This window comes from Pseudophryne corroboree, chromosome 4 (genome assembly GCF_028390025.1).
Source record: "Pseudophryne corroboree isolate aPseCor3 chromosome 4, aPseCor3.hap2, whole genome shotgun sequence".
Taxonomy (NCBI): Eukaryota; Metazoa; Chordata; class Amphibia; order Anura; family Myobatrachidae; genus Pseudophryne; species Pseudophryne corroboree.
In genome coordinates this window covers 721,727,281-721,751,933 of record NC_086447.1, presented here as the reverse complement: position 1 = coordinate 721,751,933, position 24,653 = coordinate 721,727,281, and positions in this window count along the sequence as shown.

The following is a 24,653-nucleotide window of genomic DNA, read 5'->3' as shown; positions in this document are numbered from 1 at the left end:
TTTTTTTTATTTTAAGGGAGGTTCGCCAGTCACTTGGGAACTATCCAACAACCAATAGTTACTGGAAAGGGTCAATGCTCTGCGGAACACACTCACATGTTCCAGTAAATAAAGGTTCATAGGGGCCCTGGGTCGAGTACGCCAGCACTAGGACAGTGTGTAGGTCGTATTGGTCGGCGTGGGCGAGTGAGTGGGGTACTCGGTAAACTGCCACCGTCAGCCTATCGTGAACATTTTGGTTTTTGTAAGGGTTGGCTGAAGAAAGCAACACCTTCAAACTATGGGGGCCAATTGTTCAGGTAGGGGGCGATCAACCTCGGTTCGGGTTGATTCAGTAAACCGACCAATCGGGTCGGCAAGGTATGTAATGTGTGAAAAATACGGGTCACACACAGAAGTTTTATGTGATGAATGGGAGAGAATGACGGTACATGACGGGGAGAAGTTCCCAAGAGTAGGTAGCTTTAGCCCAGAAGTGTTACAAAATTTAAGGAGGAGGATATGTCTCATTAAATCAACAAAGAGACGGATCAAACATTATGATTATTTGCAGTTGTGGCAACAGGAGGGTGAAATACAGAGAGGATTGGCTCAGGCGGCGGGATCTAACCCTATCAGGAAACTGATAGCCACGGCACCACCGCCACCTTACATAACGGGAGAGAAATTGGTTGCGTAGAATGACGCACTAGGGTGTAACAAACAAACACTTAGCAACTGTGTAAATGTTAATAAGTTAACCAATGCAAGTATTAACCCGTGCAAGTTGTACCCTGTTTTGAACTTTCCCCAGGAGTGTGATCAAGAGGACGAATCGGCAACAATATCGGCGCTCTCTCTAGCAGCCACCATATCAGAAACTACAGTAGGCACGGCCCAACCCTTAAGATTAGTAACAAAGGCCCCTAGCGGAGGGACAGGTGAGGTCGTATCTACGGGTAAGTACGGCACCATACACTATGCTGAAACCATTTCACCACAGGCTGTAGAATCTACACAGAATGATGTTGCTAGATTAAATCCTGTTAGGGTGATAGCTGTTCCAAATGGGAAAACAGACACCACAGGAGTCACTCCCATTAGGAACATTGCCATGTATAGCCCATTTTCCCGAATGGAATTAAGAACCATAGTGTCTGAATTCCCTGACCCTAGGAAAGACTTAGTTTCTAGCCAGAAATACATCAGAGACCTAGGGAACACTTTAGAGCCCAATAACAAAGACTGGCAGATATTGCTGAGGGCATGTTTACCCTCCAATGTCGACTCAGCTCAATTTTTAGCTGACTGTGGATTGGATCAGGATGTACCTCTTACAGATGTGTACAACAAAGATAATGTAAAAAGGATAAGTTTACAGTTAAAGGAGTATTTCCCAGCTGTAGTTAAATGGAACAAGATATTCTCCATAAAACAAAAAGAGTCAGAAACAGCTGCAGAGTATTTTCACAGGGCATTACTAGATATGGCTAAATACACAGGCATAGAGGACATTAAAACAAACATAAACCATCGAGAAGTAGCAGTATCTGTACTAATGGATGGTTTAAAAGAAGCATTAAAGACAAGGGTACATACCACGCAACCATGTTGGCGAGGTCTGTCGGTGGCTACTTTGAGAGAGGCAGCTATTGATCACGATCGGAATATCACCAGACACAGGGAATTACAAGGTGATAAATTAATGGCCGTAAGTATACAGGCCCTGACCACAAGGCAGCCTTTGTATAAATCACCAAACCCTGTGGGTAAGTCAAATGTGGTACCCTGTTTTTCTTGTCATAGAGAGGGACACTTTGCACGAGACTGTAAATCGAGAAACATACAAAAGTCTTATCAACCCCCTAGACAACGACACGACACACGACATTGGGAGCAGGGTCCACAGAAACGGAGTTATGAGCCACATGCAGGGGAAACAAAAAGATACCCCCCGAACAGAGACTGGCAAGCCTCTGGTAGTTCCCATTTAACCCCTTCACAAGTAGTTGCTGCCAGCGGGATTCAGGGGGGTCACCATACCCAATAAAGGTGTGGCCATACCTGTAATCTGCAGCCAGTAAAATTGATTGCAAGTCTTGGAAGTGAACCCGAAATTGCAATTAATGTAGCTGGTAAATCATTAAACTTTCTTGTAGATACGGGGGCGGCCAAATCAGTGATAAATTCGACAGCGGGCATGAGAACCACTGGTAAGACAATTCCAACCATGGGAGTAACAGGAGTAGTCCAGCATTACCCTGTTAGCAAACCAGCAGAGATTACAATAGGGCCGTTACATACCAAGCATTCCTTTTTGCTGGCTGCATCGGTACCGACTAATCTCCTGGGAAGAGACTTATTGTGTAAAATGGGGTGCGTCATTTATTGCACTCCTGAAGGTGTATTCTTGGACATACCTGAGAATCACGCTCAGGAAGTGCGAGACATGTTAGACTCCCCATCAAAATTAATGTCACATACCATTATGACAAATAGGACTCCATCCCAAGTAGAAGAAATGACATCCCAGATACCAGAGTCACTTTGGACTAAAGATGGACAGGACACTGGATTAATGGCAAACGTAGCTCCGGTAGTTGTACAAGTAAAAGATGGTAGGATAGCTCCAAAAATCCCACAGTACCCTCTGAAGCCAGAGGTGGAGTTAGGAGTTTACCCAGTAATAGAGCGCTTGCTACAACAGGGCATTCTGGTAAGAACATCCAGCACTGCCAATAGTCCCATCTTCCCTGTGAAAAAGAGTGGGGGGAGGGGTTACAGGCTAGTGCAGGATCTAAGGGGGATTAACAAAATAGTTGAGAGTCAGTTCCCCGTAGTGCCAAATCCAGCTGTCATCCTTATGCAGATCCCTCCCACTGCAAAATTTTTCACTGTTATTGACCTCTGCTCCGCTTTCTTTTCGGTACCCCTACATCCTGACAGTCAATATTTGTTTGCATTTACATACAGAGGAGTCCAATACACATGGACTCGATTACCACAAGGTTTCATAGATAGTCCAAGTATATTTTCTCAGGCTTTGCATGATTGTTTACAGTCTTTCCAACCAGAGAGTGGATCAATATTGATACAGTACGTGGATGATTTACTACTGTGTTCAGATTCATTGGAAGCATCCCTGAAGGATACGAAACAGCTCCTGTTTCATCTTTCAGACACAGGACACAAGGTTTCCAAAGACAAGTTACAATTATGCCAAACTAAAGTAAAATATTTGGGACACTGTCTAACACAAGGACTGAGACACCTGACCGCTGATAGAATTCAAGCAATTAGAGACATGACTCTGCCTAAAACCCAGCAACAGATCAGAACGTTTTTAGGAATGTGTGGGTATTGCCGTAACTGGATCCCAGGATTTTCCATTCTGGCGTTACCTTTGCAGGAGATGGTCTCCTCAAACAAACCTGATCGGATTTCGCATACAGACGAGTCCGAAATGGCATTTGAGAGACTTAAACAGTGCCTAACGCAGGCACCAGCATTAGGTATGCCAGACTATGGGAAACCCTTTGAGCTGTACGGAACAGAAAGTGCTGGTTGCGCGGCAGGCGTCTTAACCCAAAAGCACGGTGATACCAGCAGGCCGGTAGCATACTACAGCGCTCAGCTAGATACGGTAGCGCGATCCCTCCCCACATGCTTGCGAAGCGTTGCTGCGATAGCATTGCTAGTAACGAAAAGCGAAGATGTAGTGCTAGGTCACAACCTCACAATTCATACACCACATGCAGTGTCAGCCTTGCTAAATTCTGCCCAAACCAGGCACGTCTCATCAGCGCGGTTTACAAGATGGGAATTGGCACTAATGGCCCCCGTAAACATCACCATAAGGAGATGCAGTGCATTAAATCCTGCAACATATCTCCCAGGTGTGCCTGGACAGGCACAAAGGGTGGAGGATGAGAGTGGTGGGGAAGGAGGATTTAATACAAAGGAGGACACACATGATTGTATGGAATATTTGACCCAAAATTTTACCGCAAGGCCTGACATCAGTGACAACCCACTGGAAGAGGTAGATCTTACTTTCTACACGGACGGTAGTTGTCACAGACAGTCAGACTCGGGAGACTTGTGTACTGGATACGCAGTCGTAGATGACCAAGGCACCATAGAAGCAGAACCGCTAGGCCCACCTCACTCAGCCCAGGTTGCTGAACTGGTCGCCCTAACCAGAGCATGTAAATTGGCTAAGGGCAAGTCAGCCAATATCTACACCGATTCTAGATACGCCTTCGGGGTGGTCCATGATTTCGGAGCCCTATGGCGCCTCAGAAATTTCATGACAGCAGCTGGTACACCGGTAGCGCATGCAGCTCACATCAAAAGGCTTCTAACAGCGATACAGGAACCCGACAGAGTGGCTGTTATCAAGTGTAAAGCACACACATATAGCCAGGACCCAGTATCACTTGGTAACAGCCGAGCAGATGAAGCTGCTAAATTAGCAGCTGGTACCCCCAGACAGACAGACACCACACAATTGATGGTATTTAATACCATCAACACACAGAAGTTGTGTGAAATGCAAAATTTGTGTTCCACACAGGAAAAGGCAGTCTGGAAGGCAAAGGGATATGGCCAGGAGTCCTCAGGACTCTGGACGGATGGACAAGGTAAACCAGTGGCCCCCAGAGCATATCTTCCATGTTTAGCTGAGGCAGCACACGGGCTGACTCATCTGGGCAAGGAGGGAATGTGCAAGTTGGTAAGAGCATATTGGTGCGCCCCAGGATTTTCATCTCATGCGAGTAAGAGAGCAATGTCATGCCTTACCTGCCTGAGAAAGAATATCGGAAAGGCAATACTAACAGAACCATCTCATATCCCACCTACAGGCGGCCCTTTTCAGGTAATACAGATTGACTCTATTCAATTACCTCCTTGTCGAAATTTGAAATATGTACTTGTTTGTATAGATGTATTCTCAAATTGGGTCGAAGCATTTCCTGCGGCCACAAACACCGCTATGTTCACTGCTAAGAAAATTGTGCAGGAATTTGTATGTAGATATGGTATCCCTAGAATAATTGAAAGTGATAGGGGTACCCATTTTACAGGTGATGTCTTTCAAGGAATGTGTAAGTTGATGGGAATTGATAGTAAGCTGCACACTCCATACCGTCCCCAGGCGAGTGCGAAGGTGAAAAGAGTGAACAGCACTATTAAAAATAAACTGAGCAAAGTTATGGCAGAGACAGGATTGACATGGCCAGAAGCTTTACCCATTGTACTATACAGCATCAGAACCACTCCCAGGTCCCCTCTTAATCTGTCTCCCTTTGAAATCTTGTTTGGTCGACAACCGCATGTTATGATTAACCCTCAGGATGATTTGAAGTGTAACAATGAAGTGACTGTAAAATACTTGATTAACATGAGTAAACAGCTAAGGAACCAAAATGATAATTTGAAGTTGGTGATTCCTGATTTACCAGATAGTAATTGTCATGACATTGAACCTGGGGATTATGTAATGATATGAAATTTTCTACGCTCAGGTTGCCTTATTGACAGATGGGAAGGACCATACCAAGTCTTATTGACTAGCACTACAGCATTGAAGGTTGCCGAGAGAGAGACTTGGGTTCATTCGTCCCACTGTAAAAAGGTTGCTGATCCAGAGAGGTCCCGTGATAAGGAACAGACGGTTCCTGGAGGACTGAGGCGGCACCTGAGCACTGAAAATCATAAGATCAAAAGCAGTTGTCGATTCCCTGTTCCCTTTTATTGTTTTTCTCCACTTCCCATCCCCTCTCCCTCAATTATTTTTTCCCCCTTCTCATTCTTCTCCGCTTCCTCCTATAAGATGGACTTGCCCCAAGAGAATGTGATCCGGATTTTCCTGTTGACCATGATGTTGACCAGAGCAGTCTGTTCCGGCGAGAGTACCATGGAGGTCGAGAGAGGTTCTGGAATGGGTTCTGATGACAAAGATGGAGGCGTAGTTTTCCAAGAACAACTTAACCAACAAGTAAAGGCGAGTATCAGAAAACGATCCGATAGCATTGACAATAGACGGAATTGTGAAGGATTGTTAGCTGAAGAAAACTGTATCTGTAGGCTCTGTGACAATGTAGTTGAGGATGGGTGCATCAAGAAATGCCAATCCAGTTTTAATATCCACATGGACCGGCATCCATTGAGTGACTATCACTCCTTAGTGGGTAGTGTGTTAAATCAAACAGATTGTTGGGTATGCTCTCAAGTGCCTCAAGGTCATAGCAAATCAGGACTAGTACCATTTCCTTTAACGGTAGGGGAGGTACTTGAGCTAAAGGGTGGGAGACCGGTGGACAGGAGGTTTAATATCTCCAGCCCTCCTAGTTTGAAGCTCCACCAATATCATGTGGATAGATCCCTAATATGTTTTAACATTACCAATCCCCGAAAGCCGGGAAATTGGGAAGTGTCATGGAGTAACCAAACCATGACCTTTTCATATAGAGCAGATAGAATGCCTACAGATACAGAGCTTATACGCCACATAGCCAGTAGAGAAAAATCTTTCCGATATAGGTATACCCTAGGAAGTAGGATTACGAGAGTTGGAGAGGTATCACCAGGATACTGTGCACATATCGTACAAACGGATACGTGTACTAGACAGATGGGAGAATTAGGGGTAGGAGATTTCACATGGAGGATGTGTAATATGGTTATGTCCTACTCCGTCCCATATGTTCTCCCCGATGATGCATATTTCATATGCGGGAGGAAGGCGTATAAGTGGCTTGCCCCAAACTCTGAAGGATTGTGTTATATTGGAAAAGTATTGCCAGAAGTAATGACTGTATCACATGCCAAAATGAAAGATATTCACCGTGGTGCCCAAGCTCCTTATACTCACACTCATTACGAGCACGTTGTTAAAAGGCAACTGACAGAAAGGACAGAGCATTCGGCCTCTGATCTGATCTATGAATCCACCGGGATTCAGGTTTTACTTGCGTTAGATTTCACTCGCACTGCTAGAGGAGTGCTGAACTATAGATATATATCTGCGCTTGCAAATTTATTAGACAATATCACTGAAATGTATGATGACGCTTTTAGGTATACTGGAAGGGAACTTCAAGCTTATAAAACAGAACTGGTTCAGCATAGAATGGTTCTTAATTATCTCACGGCAGTGACAGGTGGATATTGTGTCACACTGGCAATGCAGTACGGCGTGAAATGCTGCACATATATTACGAATAGTACCGAGGACCCGGTCGAGGTCATAGACCAAAAGATGGACGACATTCTCCAATTAAAGTGGGAATTTCGCAGGAGACACAATCTCACCCTTGCTGCTGTGGGTAATGAGCTGACTGGTTGGGTGTCATGGTTGAACCCGCGAAATTGGTTCTCTGGTTTAGGAGAATGGGCTCAAGGAGTCATAATGGATGTAGGGAAGTTTCTCCTATGTATCTTAGGTGTTGTCATAACGATTGGCTTGATATTTAGATGCGTTCAGGCTTTAATGAAGTGCAAACGTAGTACCAGGGTAATGAGTCTAAGGAGTGAGGAAATTGTAATTCCAATAGGTTTGATTTATGACCCGACGGTAGAAACAATGATGTGATGAAAAAGCGATTATACGGTCCGTTTCTTTCACCTGTTTTTCCGTTTTCTCCAAGGTAAAAAGACCCACTTGGACAAGAAATTTGATGATCCTGTATACAGACAACTGATGGATTAAAGAAGAAGTTTTGACAACCTTATACACAGATATTTGATGAACTATGCCCTAGACCCCCAGTTTCCCTAGAAATTTTAAAATTACGCTAGCCCAACACTCTTGTAAGTCTATGGACATTGACAAAGCTTTTGACCATACTTTTTGGCAAAAGCCCAAAGAAGACTGCATTCAACAGACACCAGACAAGACTTCAACCGACAAATGTTCATTAACATGACATAGAATACCACTGCATTTACCATAAGTGTTCTTTATCTTCATCTCTACAACCTTCAGGTAATGACACACATAGTCGATAGGGAATACAGGCACAGATATCAGCAATCACATATTCCCCCATTCAGGTATCATCAACTAAAATGTGCTCCCCCACTTTGTTGCAACCAAAATCCGAAAAGAGCTCGGTAAAGTTTGACAGCCCATCCACAGACCCGTACCGCGGGATAAGAAGGAATTCAAATGTATACTTCGCAATACCTCGAAGCTTGATTTACAACACGTACGGCACGATGATACATGACCCCCCAAACATGGATTCATACACACATGCTTCTGCTATCTCACTAGGTCATACCCTTTTCACACCTTCTTCTCTCCTCCCCTACCCAACCATGGAAATGTATTTACACCTGACATATATTTTTCTCTTTTTGAAATGTTTTAGGAAGTGGCAGTTATTGTTGACTGCCAAAGGGTGGACTGTCAAAGTCAGAAAAATATCACGATGCACACTGCCATATTTGCACCTCATACAGGTCCGCGCTGCGCATGCGTGCGCTCTCCCGTGCGTGCGCATACTCGCTGTTGCGGGCACCCGCAGGCGCACGGTATGCGCATTTACGGTAGAGTTTCTGTGCGCCCAGCGTGCGACTCAATCGTTATATATTTTCACCATATAATGTATTTTGTAGATCATGGTCCCCTTGATAGATTCTGAAAGTTTAGTTAATATAGCATGTTCATGGACCGAGAGATCCCTCTTTGTTTGATACGAAGGGTCAGACATGGGTCATACAGTGGTGTTTAGTATCCATCGGAAGAGTATTTAATCAGCAATATTCCGGTGTTGGTTTGAAGCTGATTAATCGCTCGTGCGAATAGTTATGGACATAAGAAGTTCATGTCCATTTACTATTATTTGCACTTACTTATCCATGCGGCGGGAAACCTAGTTTCCCACCCACCTGAGCAGTTGGAAATGGTCTCAGCCCACCTGTATGAATCAACCTATGACCTCTTGTTATAATGCGAAGACGAATTCCTGTGTCCAATGAACAATGAGATTGTAGGGACCATTGAATTGTATTGTGTGTAGGGCATAAATAGACAAGCCGATCATATCCAGCTCACTCTCTTCAACGGTTCTCATTGCTGATAATCGGGAGCTGGATATCGAGGCGCATGCGATCGTTCCCTTTGTGCGTAAGTTTTCTCCGCAATCATATTTGTCTTTGTTATTGTGAGCCATATCTCTCTCTATCTCTCTCTCTCTCTCTCCTCTTCTTTCTCTCTCATTTTTCCTTAAACGTAATTGTATTGTATTTCCTGTGTAGTTATCTGGTTAGTTAGTCTGTGTTATATTGTAGTGTATGACTTGTATTGTATTATTCTTTTTCAAAGTATAACATTCATATAAGGCGTTAGACCCTAAGCCCGGTATTGGTGTATTTCTTATAGTGTTAAGTATTCGCAGAGCGTCGGTGACGCTCGAACAGCTTTTAAGTTAATAAGGTTACACTGTGTTGCATCTACACTCTATCACTACACTAAGGTCTTCCTGTATAATACATTGTTTATGGTTTAGATATAAAGGTTTAACATTGTGAGCGTTAGCGCCGCTGGTGATCTCCTCGTGGTCTCGAGCGTCCGCTACGCTATAGCGAAACATTACGTTAGTCGGCAGCCAATAGCCTGCCTGCCTGTGATCTCTTGGCCGTGAACGAACGTGACGCTTGAGCGTCTCGACTACGGCTAGGCGATTGTTGCGCAACGTGCGTACCCTTACGGTACTCCATACGTCAATAGCGTACAGTGTTCTTAGACCTCTTAAAGGGTTTTAAATAAGATAAATATTTAGCTTTATCACCCCTCAGTGCCTGCAACATATGCCCCCAGTGCCAAATATACCCCCCCAGTGCCAGATATTCCCCACAGTGCCAGGTACTCACGTGCCCCCAGTGCCACATATGCCCCCTCAGTGCCTGCCACATATGCCCCCAGTGCCAAATATACCCCCCCCCCCCAGTGCCACATATGCCCTCAGTGCCAGATATTCCCCCACAGTGCCACATATGCCCCCTCGGTGCCAGATATTCCCCCACAGTGCCACATATGCCCCCTCAGTGCCTGCCACATATGCCCCCAGTGCCAAATATACCCCCCCAATGCCACATATGCCCCCAGTGCCAGATATTCCCCCACAGTACCAGGTACTCACGTGTCCCTAGTGCCACATATGCCCCCTCAGTGACTGCCACATATGCTCCCCCAGTGCCCCGCTTTTCCCCCCCCCCGCTCCTTTGTGTTGGAGGGACACATAGGGCACAGCGCGCGCCTCTCCTGTGTCCCTCCTGGGTCTCCGGCGGGTCTGTTAAAGGAAGTGCCGGTTCGTGAGCCAATCAGAGCTCACGAACGGCACTTCCTTTATTAGACCCGCCGGAGACCCAGGAGGGACACAGGAGAGGCTCGCGCTGTGCCCTCCATGTCCCTCCTTACAGCAGCGGAGGGAAGGAGGAGACAGCAGATTGACATGCTCGTCCGCATGTCAATCTGCACTAAATCAGTGGCGCCCCCGCAGCCCCTCGCCCCCAAGCCATAGCGAGGGCTGCGGGGGCAGTAGTTACGCCACTGCTGTTCCCTATCTGTGTGTATGCCTTCATCTATCAATCACCTGTCTGTCTTTCACTTTCTGTTGGCCTTCTTGTCTCCAGTTTCGTATGTGCAGTTTCTTCCCCATTCCCCTCCTCTTTGTGTGTTGTCTGTCCCTACCAGGGCTTAAAGTGGTGCTGGAGAGGTGGTGGAACTCATTTTCCCTGCCACCGACTCCCCTTCCATTAAGCAGAGGCAGGGGCGTTAGGCACCCACCTGTAAACTACAAATTTGTGCCCTAACCCCCATACTGTCTAAAGGAACAGTGCGCGCCGAAGGCGCGCGTCACAAAAAAGGTGTGCGGCATCACATGGAAAGTGCGTGGCCACATAATAGTACCCCCAATACAAATTATGCAACACAGTAGCACACTCTTATTGTCATTACACTGTACACAGTGGGCTGTATTCAATAACTGTCGGAAGCTGCCGTCTTGTCGGAAAGACGGCAGCTTCCGACAGAAATAGGTCGGAAGGGGTTCCGACCTATTCAATAGGGGCTGATTTTTTCCGTCAAGTCGGGAATTCCAGACTTTTCGGAAAACACGTGGATAGGCGGAATAGCTGCTGATCTACGTGCTTCAGTCGGAAACGGGGCCAAATCCGACAGGTTTTGGCACCCTTTCCGACAAACTCAATCCGACTTGAAAACAATTCGGATTGAGGTTGAGGAGACATGCGGTGCTGCCGGCCGCAGGGGGAGCACAGATCGGCGGCCGAGGGGAGGAGCTGGCTGCGGGGGGGGGGGGGGGGGGGGGACGTATTATCTCCCGCATTGATTATTGTAATAGTCTCCTGACCGGTCTACCCAAACATAGGCTCTCACCACTACAATCCATTTTGAATGCAGCTGTGAGGCTAATCTTCTTTGCTAGATATTCATCGTCTGCAGATCCACTCTGTCAGTCCCTCCATTGGTTACCAGTATTCTACCGTATTAAATATAAAATACCTTTAGTGACATACAAGGCTATTAACCAAACTGCACCAACATACAACTCTTCACTCATCTCAAAATATCTCCCTACCCGACCTCTCCGCTCTGCACAAGATCTACGTCTCTCATCCACACGCATTACTTGTTCACACTCAAAATTACAGGCCTTTATCCGGCTTCACCCACTCTGTGGAATGCCCTCCCACGCACAATAAGACTTGCCTCTAGTCTCCAAATCTTTAAACGTTTCCTGAAAACTCACCTCTTCAGACAAGCCTATCAAATTCCAGACCCACCCACATAACCTTCAGTGCTTTCCTATCTAATTACATCCTCTCTGTACAGTATACATAACATCACATATTTTGTCTTTCTTTACTCTCACACCCTCCTGGCACTTGGCCAACATTGTGCGGTGATCATATCATACAATCCATTAAGAACCTAGCAATCTGGTGGACCATTATACAATAGGTAGCATCTATCCTTGTGTATCAATGCCTATTTCCCTATAGATTGTAAGCTTGCGAGCAGGGCCTTCCTACCTCTATGTCTGTCTGTCTTTACCCAGTTTTGTTCTATTACTATTGTTCTAATTGTAAAGCGCAATGGAATATGCTGTGCTATATTATAAACTGTTAATAAAAAAATAAATGTCTGCGGTGGCAGGGGGAGGCACTGCAGGGAGAGAGGTGCCTGGCCGTCCCCCGGCCAGGCAATTCTTTCCCTGCAGCACCTTCCACCGCTGCCACAGACATGCCCCCCCCCCCCCCAGCCAGCTCCTCCTGCCGCCACCGATCTCTGCCCCCCCCCCCCCCCCGCCGCCCAGCTTACTCCCACCGCCATCTGCGCACCTGGTCGCTGCTGTCAGCGCATCTGCAGCTGCTGACAGCAGCAGTAGGACAGGTCCCTGTGTACGGCCAAATTCGACATTCGGATTTGGCCGCCCATTGAATAGGGGTTGTCGGATCCATTCCGACAACTGCATGTCGGAATGGATCCGACTCCTATTGACTATACCCCAGTGCCTCTATTTCATATTACACCACAGAGTAGTGCCCCATATTCACGCTATGCTACACAGTAGCGCCTCTTATACACCTGCCCACAGTAGCAGTGCCGCGTATACACATAATGCCCACGGTAGAAGTGCTGCTTATACTCATAATAATGTCCACTGTAACAGTGCCGCTTATACACATAATGGGCACAGTATCAGTGGCGCTTATACACATACTGGGCACAGTATCAGTGCCGCTTGTATACATAATAATGCCCATGGTGGCAGTGCCGCTTATACACATAATGGCCATGGTAGCAGTGCTGCTTATACACATAATGGGCACAGTACCAGTGCGCTTATACACATAATAATGCCCACGGTAGCAGTGCCGCTTATACACATAATGCCGACGGTAGCAGTGCCGCTTAAACACATAATAAAGCCCACTGTAACAGTGCCGCTTATACACATAATGGGCACGGTATCAGTGCCGTTTGTACACATAATAATGCCCACAGTAGCAGTGCTGCTTATACACATAATGCCCACGGTAGAAGTGACGCTTATACACCAAAATAATGTCCACTGTAACAGTGCCGCTTATACACATAATGGGCACAGTATCAGTGGCGCTTATACACATACTGGGCACGGTATCAGTGCCGCTTGTATACATAATAATGCCCATGGTAGCAGTGCCGCTTATACACAAAATGGCCATGGTAGCAGTGCTGCTAATACACATAATGGGCACAGTACCAGTGCACTTATACACATAATAATGCACACGGTAGCAGTGCCGCTTATACACATAATGCCCACGGTAGCAGTGCCGCATAAACACATAATGCCCATTGTAACAGTGCCTCTTATACACATAATGGGCACGGTATCAGTGCCGCTTATATAGATATTAATGCCCACGGTAGCAGTGCTGCTTATACACATAATGCCCACGGAAGCAGTGCCGCTTATACACATAATAATGGCCATTGTAGCAGTGCTGCTTATACACATGTCCACGGAAGCAATGCCCCTTTTACACATAATAAATGTCACCCCCACTTGCCTCATCTCTCAGTGGTGTCTGCTCTCAGTGCGCCACCAGCTCTTTATTCTCTTCGCAGTCCAGCAGCATTGGAGGGGGACTGGGGGAGGTGGGGCAAGGGTATCAGTCTAGCGCCGCCTGCCCACCGTCCCTTCTATTTGTGTGGGAGCTGCGGCTACACTACAGCGCTGCACTAAATAATTCTCATGCCCGGGCAAAGTGGGCTGGAGGAAATTGAACTGAGAGTATTCCTCTTCTGTATGCTGTTACACTCCCCCCCCCCCCCCCCCCCATCCAGATCTCCATGTTCTACTGGCACTGCAGTTCTCAATCTTTAAAAAAAAATGTCCTGAAAACTGCAGTACCTGATAGTGGTACATGGAGATCTGTCTGACTGCTGCAATCAGGGCAGGCTTCATGTCACCATTTCTTCCAGCTTCTTCCCCCCTCCCTGCAGACAGGCTGGCATTACAGTCTGGTGGTGGCCAGGAGCGCAGTGTAGGCAGAGGTCAGAGTAGACTTATACCAGTGGCGGATCTAGACTTTACTTATAGGGGGGGTGTAGGAATCATGGCTCCTCCACTCATAGCCCCTCCCACTTTGTTATGCCCCTACCATTTTCAATATTGAAAAAGAAAGAGAGTGATGGGGAGAAAAAGGGTTTCGAGAGAGAGAGGGAGAGAGGTGAGACAGAGAAGGAGGATGAGAGATAAGGTTGCGTGAGACGGGGTGGTGAAAGAGAGGGCTGAAAGTGGGAGAGGGAGGTGGGGGAGAGAGAAGCGCAAACCTAGATCAGGGTAAAGTAAGCGCAAACCTAGATCAGGGTAAAGACGTGGATTAAATCTTTTTAGACTTTGCCAAAGCGTTCGATACTGTACCACACATGAGACTTATCTACAAGCTACAAGAATCAGGGCTAGGAAGCACAATATGCACTTGGGTCAAAAATTGGTTAGATAATAGGGAGCAGCGCGTTGTGGTTAATGGATCTTTCTCTGACGTCCTAGTGGATGCTGGGAACTCCGTAAGGACCATGGGGAATAGACGGGCTCCGCAGGAGACTGGGCACTCTAAAGAAAAGATTAGGTACTATCTGGTGTGCACTGGCTCCTCCCTCTATGCCCCTCCTCCAGACCTCAGTTAGAATCTGTGCCCGGCCAGAGCTGGGTGCTCCTAGTGGGCTCTCCTGAGCTTACTAGTAAAGAAAGTATTTATTAGGTTTTTTATTTTCAGTGAGCTTCTGCTGGCAACAGACTCACTGCTACGTGGGACTAAGGGGAGAGAAGCAAACCTACCTGCTTGCAGCTAGCTTGTGCTTCTTAGGCTACTGGACACCATTAGCTCCAGAGGGTTCGAACACAGGCACCTGTCCTCGATCGTCCGTTCCCGGAGCCGCGCCGACGTCCCCCTTGCAGAGCCAGAAGAACAGAAGCTTGAAGATGACGAAATCGGCGACTGAAGACTCCTGTCTTTATTAAAATAGCGCACAGCACCGCAGCTGTGCGCCATTGCTCCCAGCACACTTACACACTCCGGTCACTGTAGGGTGCAGGGCGCTGGGGGGGGGGGGGTGCCCTGGGCTGCAATTGAAGTACCTTTTTGCATAAAAATACATATATACAGTCTGGCACTGTATATATGTAAAATCCCCGCCATTTCTTTACACAGAAAGCGGGACAGAAGCCCGCCACTGAGGGGGCGGGGCCTTCTTCCTCAGCACACCAGCGCCATTTTCTCTTCACAGCTCCGCAGGAAGCAGCTCCCCAGGCTCTCCCCTGCAGTATCCAGGTACAAGACGGGTTAAAAAGAGAGGGGGGGCACATAAATTTAGGCGCAAATAAGACATATAAAGCAGCTATTGGGTAAATCACTTATTATCAGTGAAAATCCCTGTGTTATATAGCGCTGTGGTGTGTGCTGGCATACTCTCTCTCTGTCTCCCCAAAGGACTTTGTGGGGTCCTGTCCTCAGTCTGAGCATTCCCTGTGTGTGTGTGTGTGTGTGTGTGTGTGTGCGGTGTGTCGGTACGGCTGTGTCGACATGTTTGATGAGGAAGGTTACGTGGAGGTGTAGCAAGGGCAGTTAAGTGTGGTGTCGCCCCCGTCGGGGCCGACACCTGATTGGATGGATATGTGGAAGGTCTTAAATGACAATGTAAACTCCTTACATAAAAGGTTTGATGACGCTGCAGCCTTGGGACTGCCGGGGTCTCAGCCCGCGCCTGCCCAGGCGACTCAGAAACCGTCAGGGGCTCATAAACGCCCTCTATCTCAGATGGTTGACACAGATGTCGACACGGAGTCCGACTCCAGTGTCGACAATGATGAGGCACATTTACAGTCTAAAATGACCAAGGCCATCCGATACATGATTATTGCAATGAAAGATGTATTACACATTTCTGAGATTAACCCTGTTAATACCAAGAGGGTTTATATGTTTGGGGAGAAAAAGCAGCCAGTGACTTTTCCCCCATCTGATGAATTAAATGAATTGTGTGAAGAAGCGTGGAGTTCCCCTGATAAGAAATTAGTGATTTCTAAGAGGTTACTGATGGCGTACCCTTTCCCGCCAATGGACAGGTTACGTTGGGAAACATCCCCTAGGGTGGACAAGGCGCTGACACGCTTATCTAAAAAGGTGGCCCTGCCGTCTCAGGATATGGCCGCCCTAAAGGAGCCTGCGGATAGAAAGCAGGAAGCTATCCTGAAGTCAGTGTATACACACTCTGGTACTCTACTGAGAACTGCTATTGCTTCAGCCTGAATGTGTAGTGCTGTAGCAGCGTGGACAGATACTCTGTTAGACGACATAGATTCCCTCGACAGAGATACTGTTTTGCTAACCCTGGCCCATATCAAAGACGTCGTCTTATATATGCGGGATGCTCAGAGGGACATTTGCCTGCTGGGCTCTAGAATTAATGCTATGTCCATTTCTGCCGGGAGGGTCTTATGGACTCGGCAATGGACAGGAGATGCTGATTCTAAAAAACACATGGAGGTTTTGCCTTATAAGGGTGAGGAATTGTTTGGGGACGGTCTGTTGGACCTCGTGTCTACAGCGACAGCTGGAAAGTCGACTTTCTTGCCTCAGGTTTCCTCACAGCCTAAGAAAGCACCGTATTATCAAATGCAGTCCTTTCGTTCCCAGAAAGGCAAGAGGGTCAGAGGCGCATCCTTTCTTGCCAGAGGCAGGGGTAGAGGTAAGAAGCTGCACCATGCAGCCAGTTCCCAGGAACAAAAGTCCTCCCCTGCTCCCACTAAGTCCACTGCATAACGCTGGGGCTCCACAGGCGGAGCCAGGTGCGGTGGGGGCGCGTCTCCGAAACTTCAGCAACCAGTGGGTTCGCTCACAGGTGGATCTCTGGGCTATACAAATTGTATCTCAGGGATACAAGCTGGAATTCGAAGCGACTCCCCCCCGCCGTTACCTCAAATCAGCCTTGCCAGCTTCCCCCATGGAAAGGGAGGTAGTACTGGCGGCAATTCACAAGCTGTACCTCCAGCAAGTGATTATCAGGGTCCCCCTCCTTCAACAGGGACGGGGTTACTATTCCACAATGTTTGTGATACCGAAACCGGACGGTTCGGTGAGACCCATTCTGAATTTAAAATCCTTGAACACTTATATAAAGAAATTCAAGTTCAAAATGGAATCGCTCAGAGCAGTTATTGCAAGCCTGGAAGAGAGGGATTTTATGGTGTCGCTGGACATCAAAGATGCTTACTTGCATGTCCCCATTTACCCACCTCACCAGGAGTACCTCAGGTTTGTGGTGCAGGACTGTCATTACCAGTTCCAAACGTTGCCGTTTGGCCTGTCCACGGCACCGAGAATATTTACCAAGGTAATGGCCGAAATGATGATACTCCTTCGGCAGAAGGGAGTTATCATTATCCCGTACTTGGACGATCTCCTCATAAAGGCGAGGTCCAGGGAGCAGTTGTTGATCAGCGTAGCACTCTCTCAGGAAGTGTTGCAACAGCACGGCTGGATTCTGAATGTCCAAAGTCGCAGCTGATTCCTATGACGCGTCTGCTTTTCCTGGGCATGATTCTGGACACAGAACAGAAGAAAGTGTTTCTCCCGGTGGAGAAGGCCCAGGAATTAGCATCTCTGGTCAGGGACCTCCTGAAACCAAAACAGGTATCGGTGCATCACTGCACGCGAGTCCTGGGAAAGATGGTGGCTTCATACGAAGCCATTCCCTTCGGCAGGTTCCATGCGATGATCTTTCAGTGGGATCTGTTGGACAAGTGGTCCGGATCGCATCTTCAGATGCATCGGCTGATCACCCTGTCCCCAAGGGCCAGGGTGTCTCTTCTGTGGTGGCTGCAGAGTGCTCACCTTCTCGAGGGCCGCAGGTTCGGCATACAGGACTGGGTCCTGGTGACCACGGATGCAAGCCTCCGAGGATAGGGGGCAGTCACTCAGGGAAGAAACTTTCAAGGACTGTGGTCAAGTCTGGAAACTTCTCTACACATAAATATACTGGAACTAAGGGCCATTTACAATGCCCTGAGTCAAGCAGAGCCCCTGCTTCAAAACCGGCCAGTGCTGATTCAGTCAGACAACATCACGGCGGTCGCCCATGTAAACCGACAGGGCGGCACAAGAAGCAGGATGGCAATGGCGGAAGCCACAAGGATTCTTCGGTGGGCGGAGACTCACGTGCAAGCACTGTCAGCAGTGTTCATTCCGGGAGTGGACAACTGGGAAGCAGACTTCCTCAGCAGACACGACCTCCACCCGGGAGAGTGGGGACTTCGTCAGGAAGTCTTCCAACTGATTGCAAACCGATGGGAACTGCCACAGGTGGACATGATGGCGTCCCGCCTCAACAAAAAGCTAAAAAGATATTGCGCCAGGTCAAGGGACCCTCAGGCGATAGCTGTGGACGCCCTAGTGACACCGTGGGTGTACCAGTCGGTATATGTGTTTCCTCCTCTTCCTCTCATACCCAAGGTACTGAGAATAGTAAGAAAGAGAGGAATAAGAACAATACTCATTGTTCCGGATTGGCCAACAAGGACTTGGTACCCGGAACTGCAAGAAATGCGCACAGAGGACCCATGGCCTCTGCCTCTCAGACAGGACCTGCTGCAACAAGGGCCCTGTCTGTTCCAAGACTTACTGCGGCTGCGTTTGACGGCATGGCGGTTGAACCCCGGATCCTAGCGGAAAAAGGCATTCCGGATGAAGTTATTCCTACGCTGATAAAGGCTAGGAAAGATGTGACAGCAAAGCATTATCACCGTATATGGCGAAAATATGTTGCTTGGTGTGAGGCCAGGAAGGCCCCTACAGAGGAATTCCAGCTGGGTCGTTTCCTGCACTTCCTACAGTCAGGGGTGACTATGGGCCTAAAATTGGGGTCCATAAAGGTCCAGATTTCGGCCCTATCCATTTTCTTTCAATAAGAACTGGCTTCACTGCCTGAGGTTCAGACGTTTGTTAAGGGAGTGCTGCATATTCAGCCCCCTTTTGTGCCACCGGTGGCACCGTGGGATCTTAACGTTGTGTTGGATTTCCTGAAATCCCACTGGTTTGAGCCACTTAGGACCGTGGAACTAAAGTATCTCACGTGGAAAGTGGTCATGCTGTTGGCCTTAGCATCGGCTAGGCGTGTGTCGGAATTGGCGGCTTTGTCATGTAAAAGCCCATATCTGATCTTCCATATGGACAGGGCAGAATTGAGGACTCGTCCCCAATTTCTCCCAAAGGTGGTATCATCGTTTCATTTGAACCAACCTATTGTGGTGCCTGCGGCTACTCGGGACTTGGAGGACTCCAAGTTACTGGACGTAGTCAGGGCTTTGAAAATATATGTTTCCAGAACGGCTGGAGTCAGGAAGACTGACTCGCTGTTTATCCTGCATGCACCCAACAAGCTGGGTGCTCCTGCTTCAAAGCAGACTATTGCGCGCTGGATCTGTAGCACGATTCAGCTAGCTCATTCTGCGGCTGGATTGCCGCATCCAAAATCAGTAAAAGCCCATTCCACAAGGAAGGTGGGCTCTTCTTGGGCGGCTGCCCGAGGGGTCTCGGCTTTACAGCTTTGCCGAGCGGCTACTTGGTCGGGTTCAAACACATTTGCAAAGTTCTACAAGTTTGATACCCTGGCTGAGGAGGACCTTGTGTTTGCTCATTCGGTGCTGCAGAGTCATCCGCACTCTCCCGCCCGTTTGGGAGCTTTGGTATAATCCCCATGGTCCTTACGGAGTTCCCAGCATCCACTAGGACGTCAGAGAAAATAAGAATTTACTCACCGGTAATTCTATTTCTCGTAGTCCGTAGTGGATGCTGGGCGCCCGTCCCAAGTGCGGACTTTCTGCAATACGTGTATATAGTTATTGCTTAAATAAGGGTTATTGTTATGAGCCATCCGTTGAGTGAGGCTCAGTTGTTGTTCATACTGTTAACTGGGTAAGGTTATCACAAGTTGTACGGTGTGATTGATGTGGCTGGTATGAGTCTTACCCTGGATTCAAATTTCCTATCCTTGTAATGTCAGCTCTTCCGGGCACAGTTTCCCTAACTGAGGTCTGGAGGAGGGGCATAGAGGAAGGAGCCAGTGCACACCAGATAGTACCTAATCTTTTCTTTAGAGTGCCCAGTCTCCTGCGGAGCCCGTCTATTCCCCATGGTCCTTACGGAGTTCCCAGCATCCACTACGGACTACGAGAAATAGAATTACCAGTGAGTAAATTCTTATTTTTTCAACTTGGACTGAAGTGCTAAGTAGTGTGCCGCAAGGCTCAGTATTAGGACCGCTATTGTTCAATATTTTCATTAACGACCTAACAGAAGGTCTAGAGAGCATGGTGTAAATTTTTGCAGATGATACCAAATTGTGTAAGGCTATAAATACAGAGGAGGATGCCGAGTCTCTTCAGAACGACTTAGTTAAATTAGAAGCATGGGCAGCCAAATGGAGAATGCGCTTCATCACAGACAAGTGTAAGGTAATGCACTTTGGTAACAAGAACAAAAATTACACCTACCTACTAAATGGGGTAAAATTAGGGGATTCTATACTGGAAAAGGACTTAGGTGTCCTCATAGATAGCAAGCTAAGCAGTAGTACCCAAAGTAGGACTGCAGCAAAGAAGGCTAATAAGATATTAGCATGCATAAAACGGGGTATTGATGCTAGGGACGAGAGTATTATACTCCCGTTATATAAATCACTAGTGAGGCCACACCTTGAATACTGTGTACAATTCTGGGCACCGTACTACAAAAAGGATATCCTGGAGCTAGAAAAGGTACAGAGGAGGGCGACCAAACTAATTAAGGGCATGGAGACGATGGAATACAAGGAAAGGCTGGAAAGACTAGGCATGTTTACATTGGAAAAGCGGAGACTAAGAGGGGATATGATCAACATCTACAAATATATAAGGGGACAATACACAGAGCTTGCGCGGGACCTGTTTTTGGTTAGATCAACACAGAGGACTCGTGGACACTCGCTCAGGTTAGAGGAGAGGAGATTCCGCACAATACGGCGTAAAGGCTTTTTCACGGTAAGGACAATACGTGTTTGGAATTCCCTGCCCGAGGGAGTTGTAATGGCGGAATCTGTCAACACCTTTAAGAATGGGTTAGATAAATTCCTAATGGATAAGGATATCCAGGGGTATGGTCAGGGGTGTATCTAGGGGTCCGAGCGCCCCTGGCAAAGTAAGGGGCTGGCACCCGCCCCCTACACGCATTTTGAATAAGTTGTGAGTATTGGAAATGGGGCATGGTCTTGTAGGGGAAGGGCGTGGACACAATAGTACTTCCAAATCAAATTATGCCACACAGTAGTGTCCCTTATTCGCATTACACCACACAGTAGTGTCTCGTATTCACGTTACACCATCCCTCCCCTCTAACCCACCTTTCCCACAGCCTGACATTAACCTGTCCCCCCCCCCCCCCCACCAAAAGCCTCTTCAGTGGTGCCTAACCCTAACCCACCCTTCCTAATCTCCCTTCCTGCAGCCTAACCCTAACCCTCCCATCCTCACAGCCTAACCCTAACTCTCCCACGTCGCTTGCTAGTGGAGACTTTGGCACCAACTCGATCCGGATTTTGGCATTCTGCATCGCTATCTGTGTTGGGATGCCAGCATCAGCATTCCAAGCAAGCATTCCAAGCAGTTTCGGGATGCCGGTGTCAGCTTTCCGACCGCCGGGGTGCCAAACGCCGGCATCTTGTCTGTATCCTGAATGAAATGCTAATGAGATGCTGTGAGATGAGCCTCAAATGGACCCAGCCATTAACCAGACACCATTAGTTGGATGGTAGAAGTGCTTCCTGTTAACTGATATACATGTCCTTGAAATAGGTAAGATATGTATTTTCTTTATTACACTCAACAAGTTAAAGTTTTCGCTTACTTACTACTTACTTACATCTAACATGCATGAAAATCATGTAGTTTTCCAGGTACTACAGTCCCTTCTCCCAAACACTGACACTTTTTTATTATCTTCAACAACAAATAGATCTATAGCACTGTGCTATATAACAATTGCTGTGTACCTGGTGACAGTCTGTTACTGCCGGCGTGTCCATCAGCACCGAACTGCACTAGTGATCAGACTAGTGTCCGGCAGCACCGCACTTGTAATCAGACTCACAATAAACTACAGTTACCAGCAGCCCTTGCTGCCGGGAGCTCCCAGCAACAAGGGCTGCTGGGAGCTGTTGTTTATTTTGAGTCTGATTACAAGTGCGGTACTGCTGGACACCGGTGCCGCGCCAGCAGTAACAGACTCTCACCAGGTACAGTCTGACAGTACTGCTTTCCTACAATTTGGCAGCGGGTGGCACAGCCAGGCGGCGCCCCCTCCTTGCCTGGCGCCCCTGGAGAGTGCCATCCTGGCCAATGGGTAGATACACCCCTGGGTATGGTGCATATTCATGCATTATAGTTACTATAAATAGGGATAAAATGCAACGGCTGACAGCAGCATCAGTCAGAAATTTTAGTCAAATCATCATGCATAGGAGACCACAAATAGGTTGAACTCGATGGACAATTGTCTTTTTTCAACCTCAGATACTATGTTACTATGTTAGAGCAGGGCAGAGAGAGAGGGAGGGGACAGAGAGAGAGAGAGAGAAAATATGAGAGAAAGAAAGAGCAAAAGAGAGAGAAAGAATAAGAGAGAAAGAGAAGGGGGTGAGAGAGGGAACGAGGAGAGAAGAAAGAAAAAGAAAGAAAGAAAGAAAGAAAGAAAGAAAGAAAGAAAGAAAGAAAGAAAGAAAGAAAGAAAGAAAGAAAGAAAGAAAAGGGGTGAGAGAGAGGGTTGAGAGAAAGAGAGGGGGTACAGGTGGCACTGTGTACCACGCTGTCCGCCCACCCCTGATACTAGGGTCACTGTGTGTGTGTGTGTGTGTGTGTGTGTGTGTGTGTGTGTGTGTGTGTGTGTGTGTGTGTGTGTGTATGTGTCACCCTTAGGTGACGCAAGAACCATGGATTAATATTGACTTACATTAAGACATCTCAAATTTACATCTCTATAGATTTATCAAATTTTTAACACTCATTTATATTTACAACCGTGAAAATGAGAAACTCCCATGCGAAGAAGGGGTTGAACAGGTAGTATATACATACAGTACATCTGTACATATACTCTACATAGACAAACTTCAGCCTTTTTCGCTTTGCCACCACCCTGCAACGCGTCCGGCTTTCACAAAGCCCCAAGCGAGAGCTGTCTGAGAGGAGCTGCGCGCTGTCGCTGCAGCTCCCCCTACAGGTAGTCAGCTGCCAGCCTCCCACACTGTCATGTTTGGACACCGCTGCCGCAGCCGTGGCAGACATAGGGCAGTATTCACCCCAGGCATAGGGCAATATTCAATTCAATTCGGATTTTCCAACTTGTCGAATAAAAACGGCAATTTAAATCTGACTTGTCGGAGAGCACGTGGTGTTTTGTTGGATTCGCAGCCAAATCCGACAGGTTTTAGCCCCGTTTCCGACAATGTCAATCCGACTTTAAAAAAAAGGAGATTTATGGTAGACTTACCATGGTTAAATCTCTTTCTGCGAGGTACACTGGATTCCACAGGGAATAACATTGGGGTGTAGAGTTGGATCTTGATCCGAGGCACCAACAGGCTAAAGCTTTAACTGTTCCCAGGATGCACTGCACCACCTCCTCTATAGCCCCACCTCCAGCACTGGAGCTCAGTTTCGTTAACCAGTCCAATGCAGTAGCAAGTAAAATAGAGACGGTAGATGTTAGCCACTTAGAACCACATTCTCACGACAGGAGAAGGTACCAGCGGCTAATGCCATACAAACCCAAAGAAGCTAAGTGCATCAGGGTGGGCGCCCTGTGGAATCCAGTGTACCTTGCAGAAAGAGATTTAACAAGGGTAAATCTACCATAAATCTCCTTTTCTGCAGCGGGGTACACTGTTATTCCACAGGGAATAACATCGGGGATGTCCTAAAGCAGTTCCTCATGGGAGGGGACGCACTGTAGCGGGTACAATAACCCAGCGTCCAAAGGAAGCATCCTGGGAGGTGGAAGTATCAAAGGCATAGAACCTGATGAACGTGTTCACTGAGGACCACGTAGCCACCTTGCACAATTGTTCCGGGGATGCACCACGACGGGCCGCCCAAAAAGGTCCAACAGGCCGAGTAGAATCGGCCTTAATAGCAGCAGGAGCTGGGAGCCCAGCCTGCACATAAGCTTGTGCAATCACCATTCTAATCCATCTGGGCAAAGTTTGCTTATTCGCAGGCCAGCCACGTTTGTGAAAACCAAACCAAAAGGACAAAAAGAGAATCTGACCTCCGGATGGAGGCAGTCCTCTCCACATATATACGGAGAGCCCGTACCACATCCAAAGACAGCACTTTGGAAGACAAACCAGGAGAGATAAAGTCCGGAACCACAATCTTGATTAAGGTGGAAAGATGACACCTCCTTGGCTAGATAACCAGGGCGAGTTCCAAGAACTGCGCGGTCGCGGTGAAAAATCAGAAAGGGTGGACAACAGGACAAAGCACCTAAGTCCGACACCCTCCTAGCAAAGGCAACAGCCAACACAAAAACAACCTTAAGCATAAGGCATTTAAAGTCCA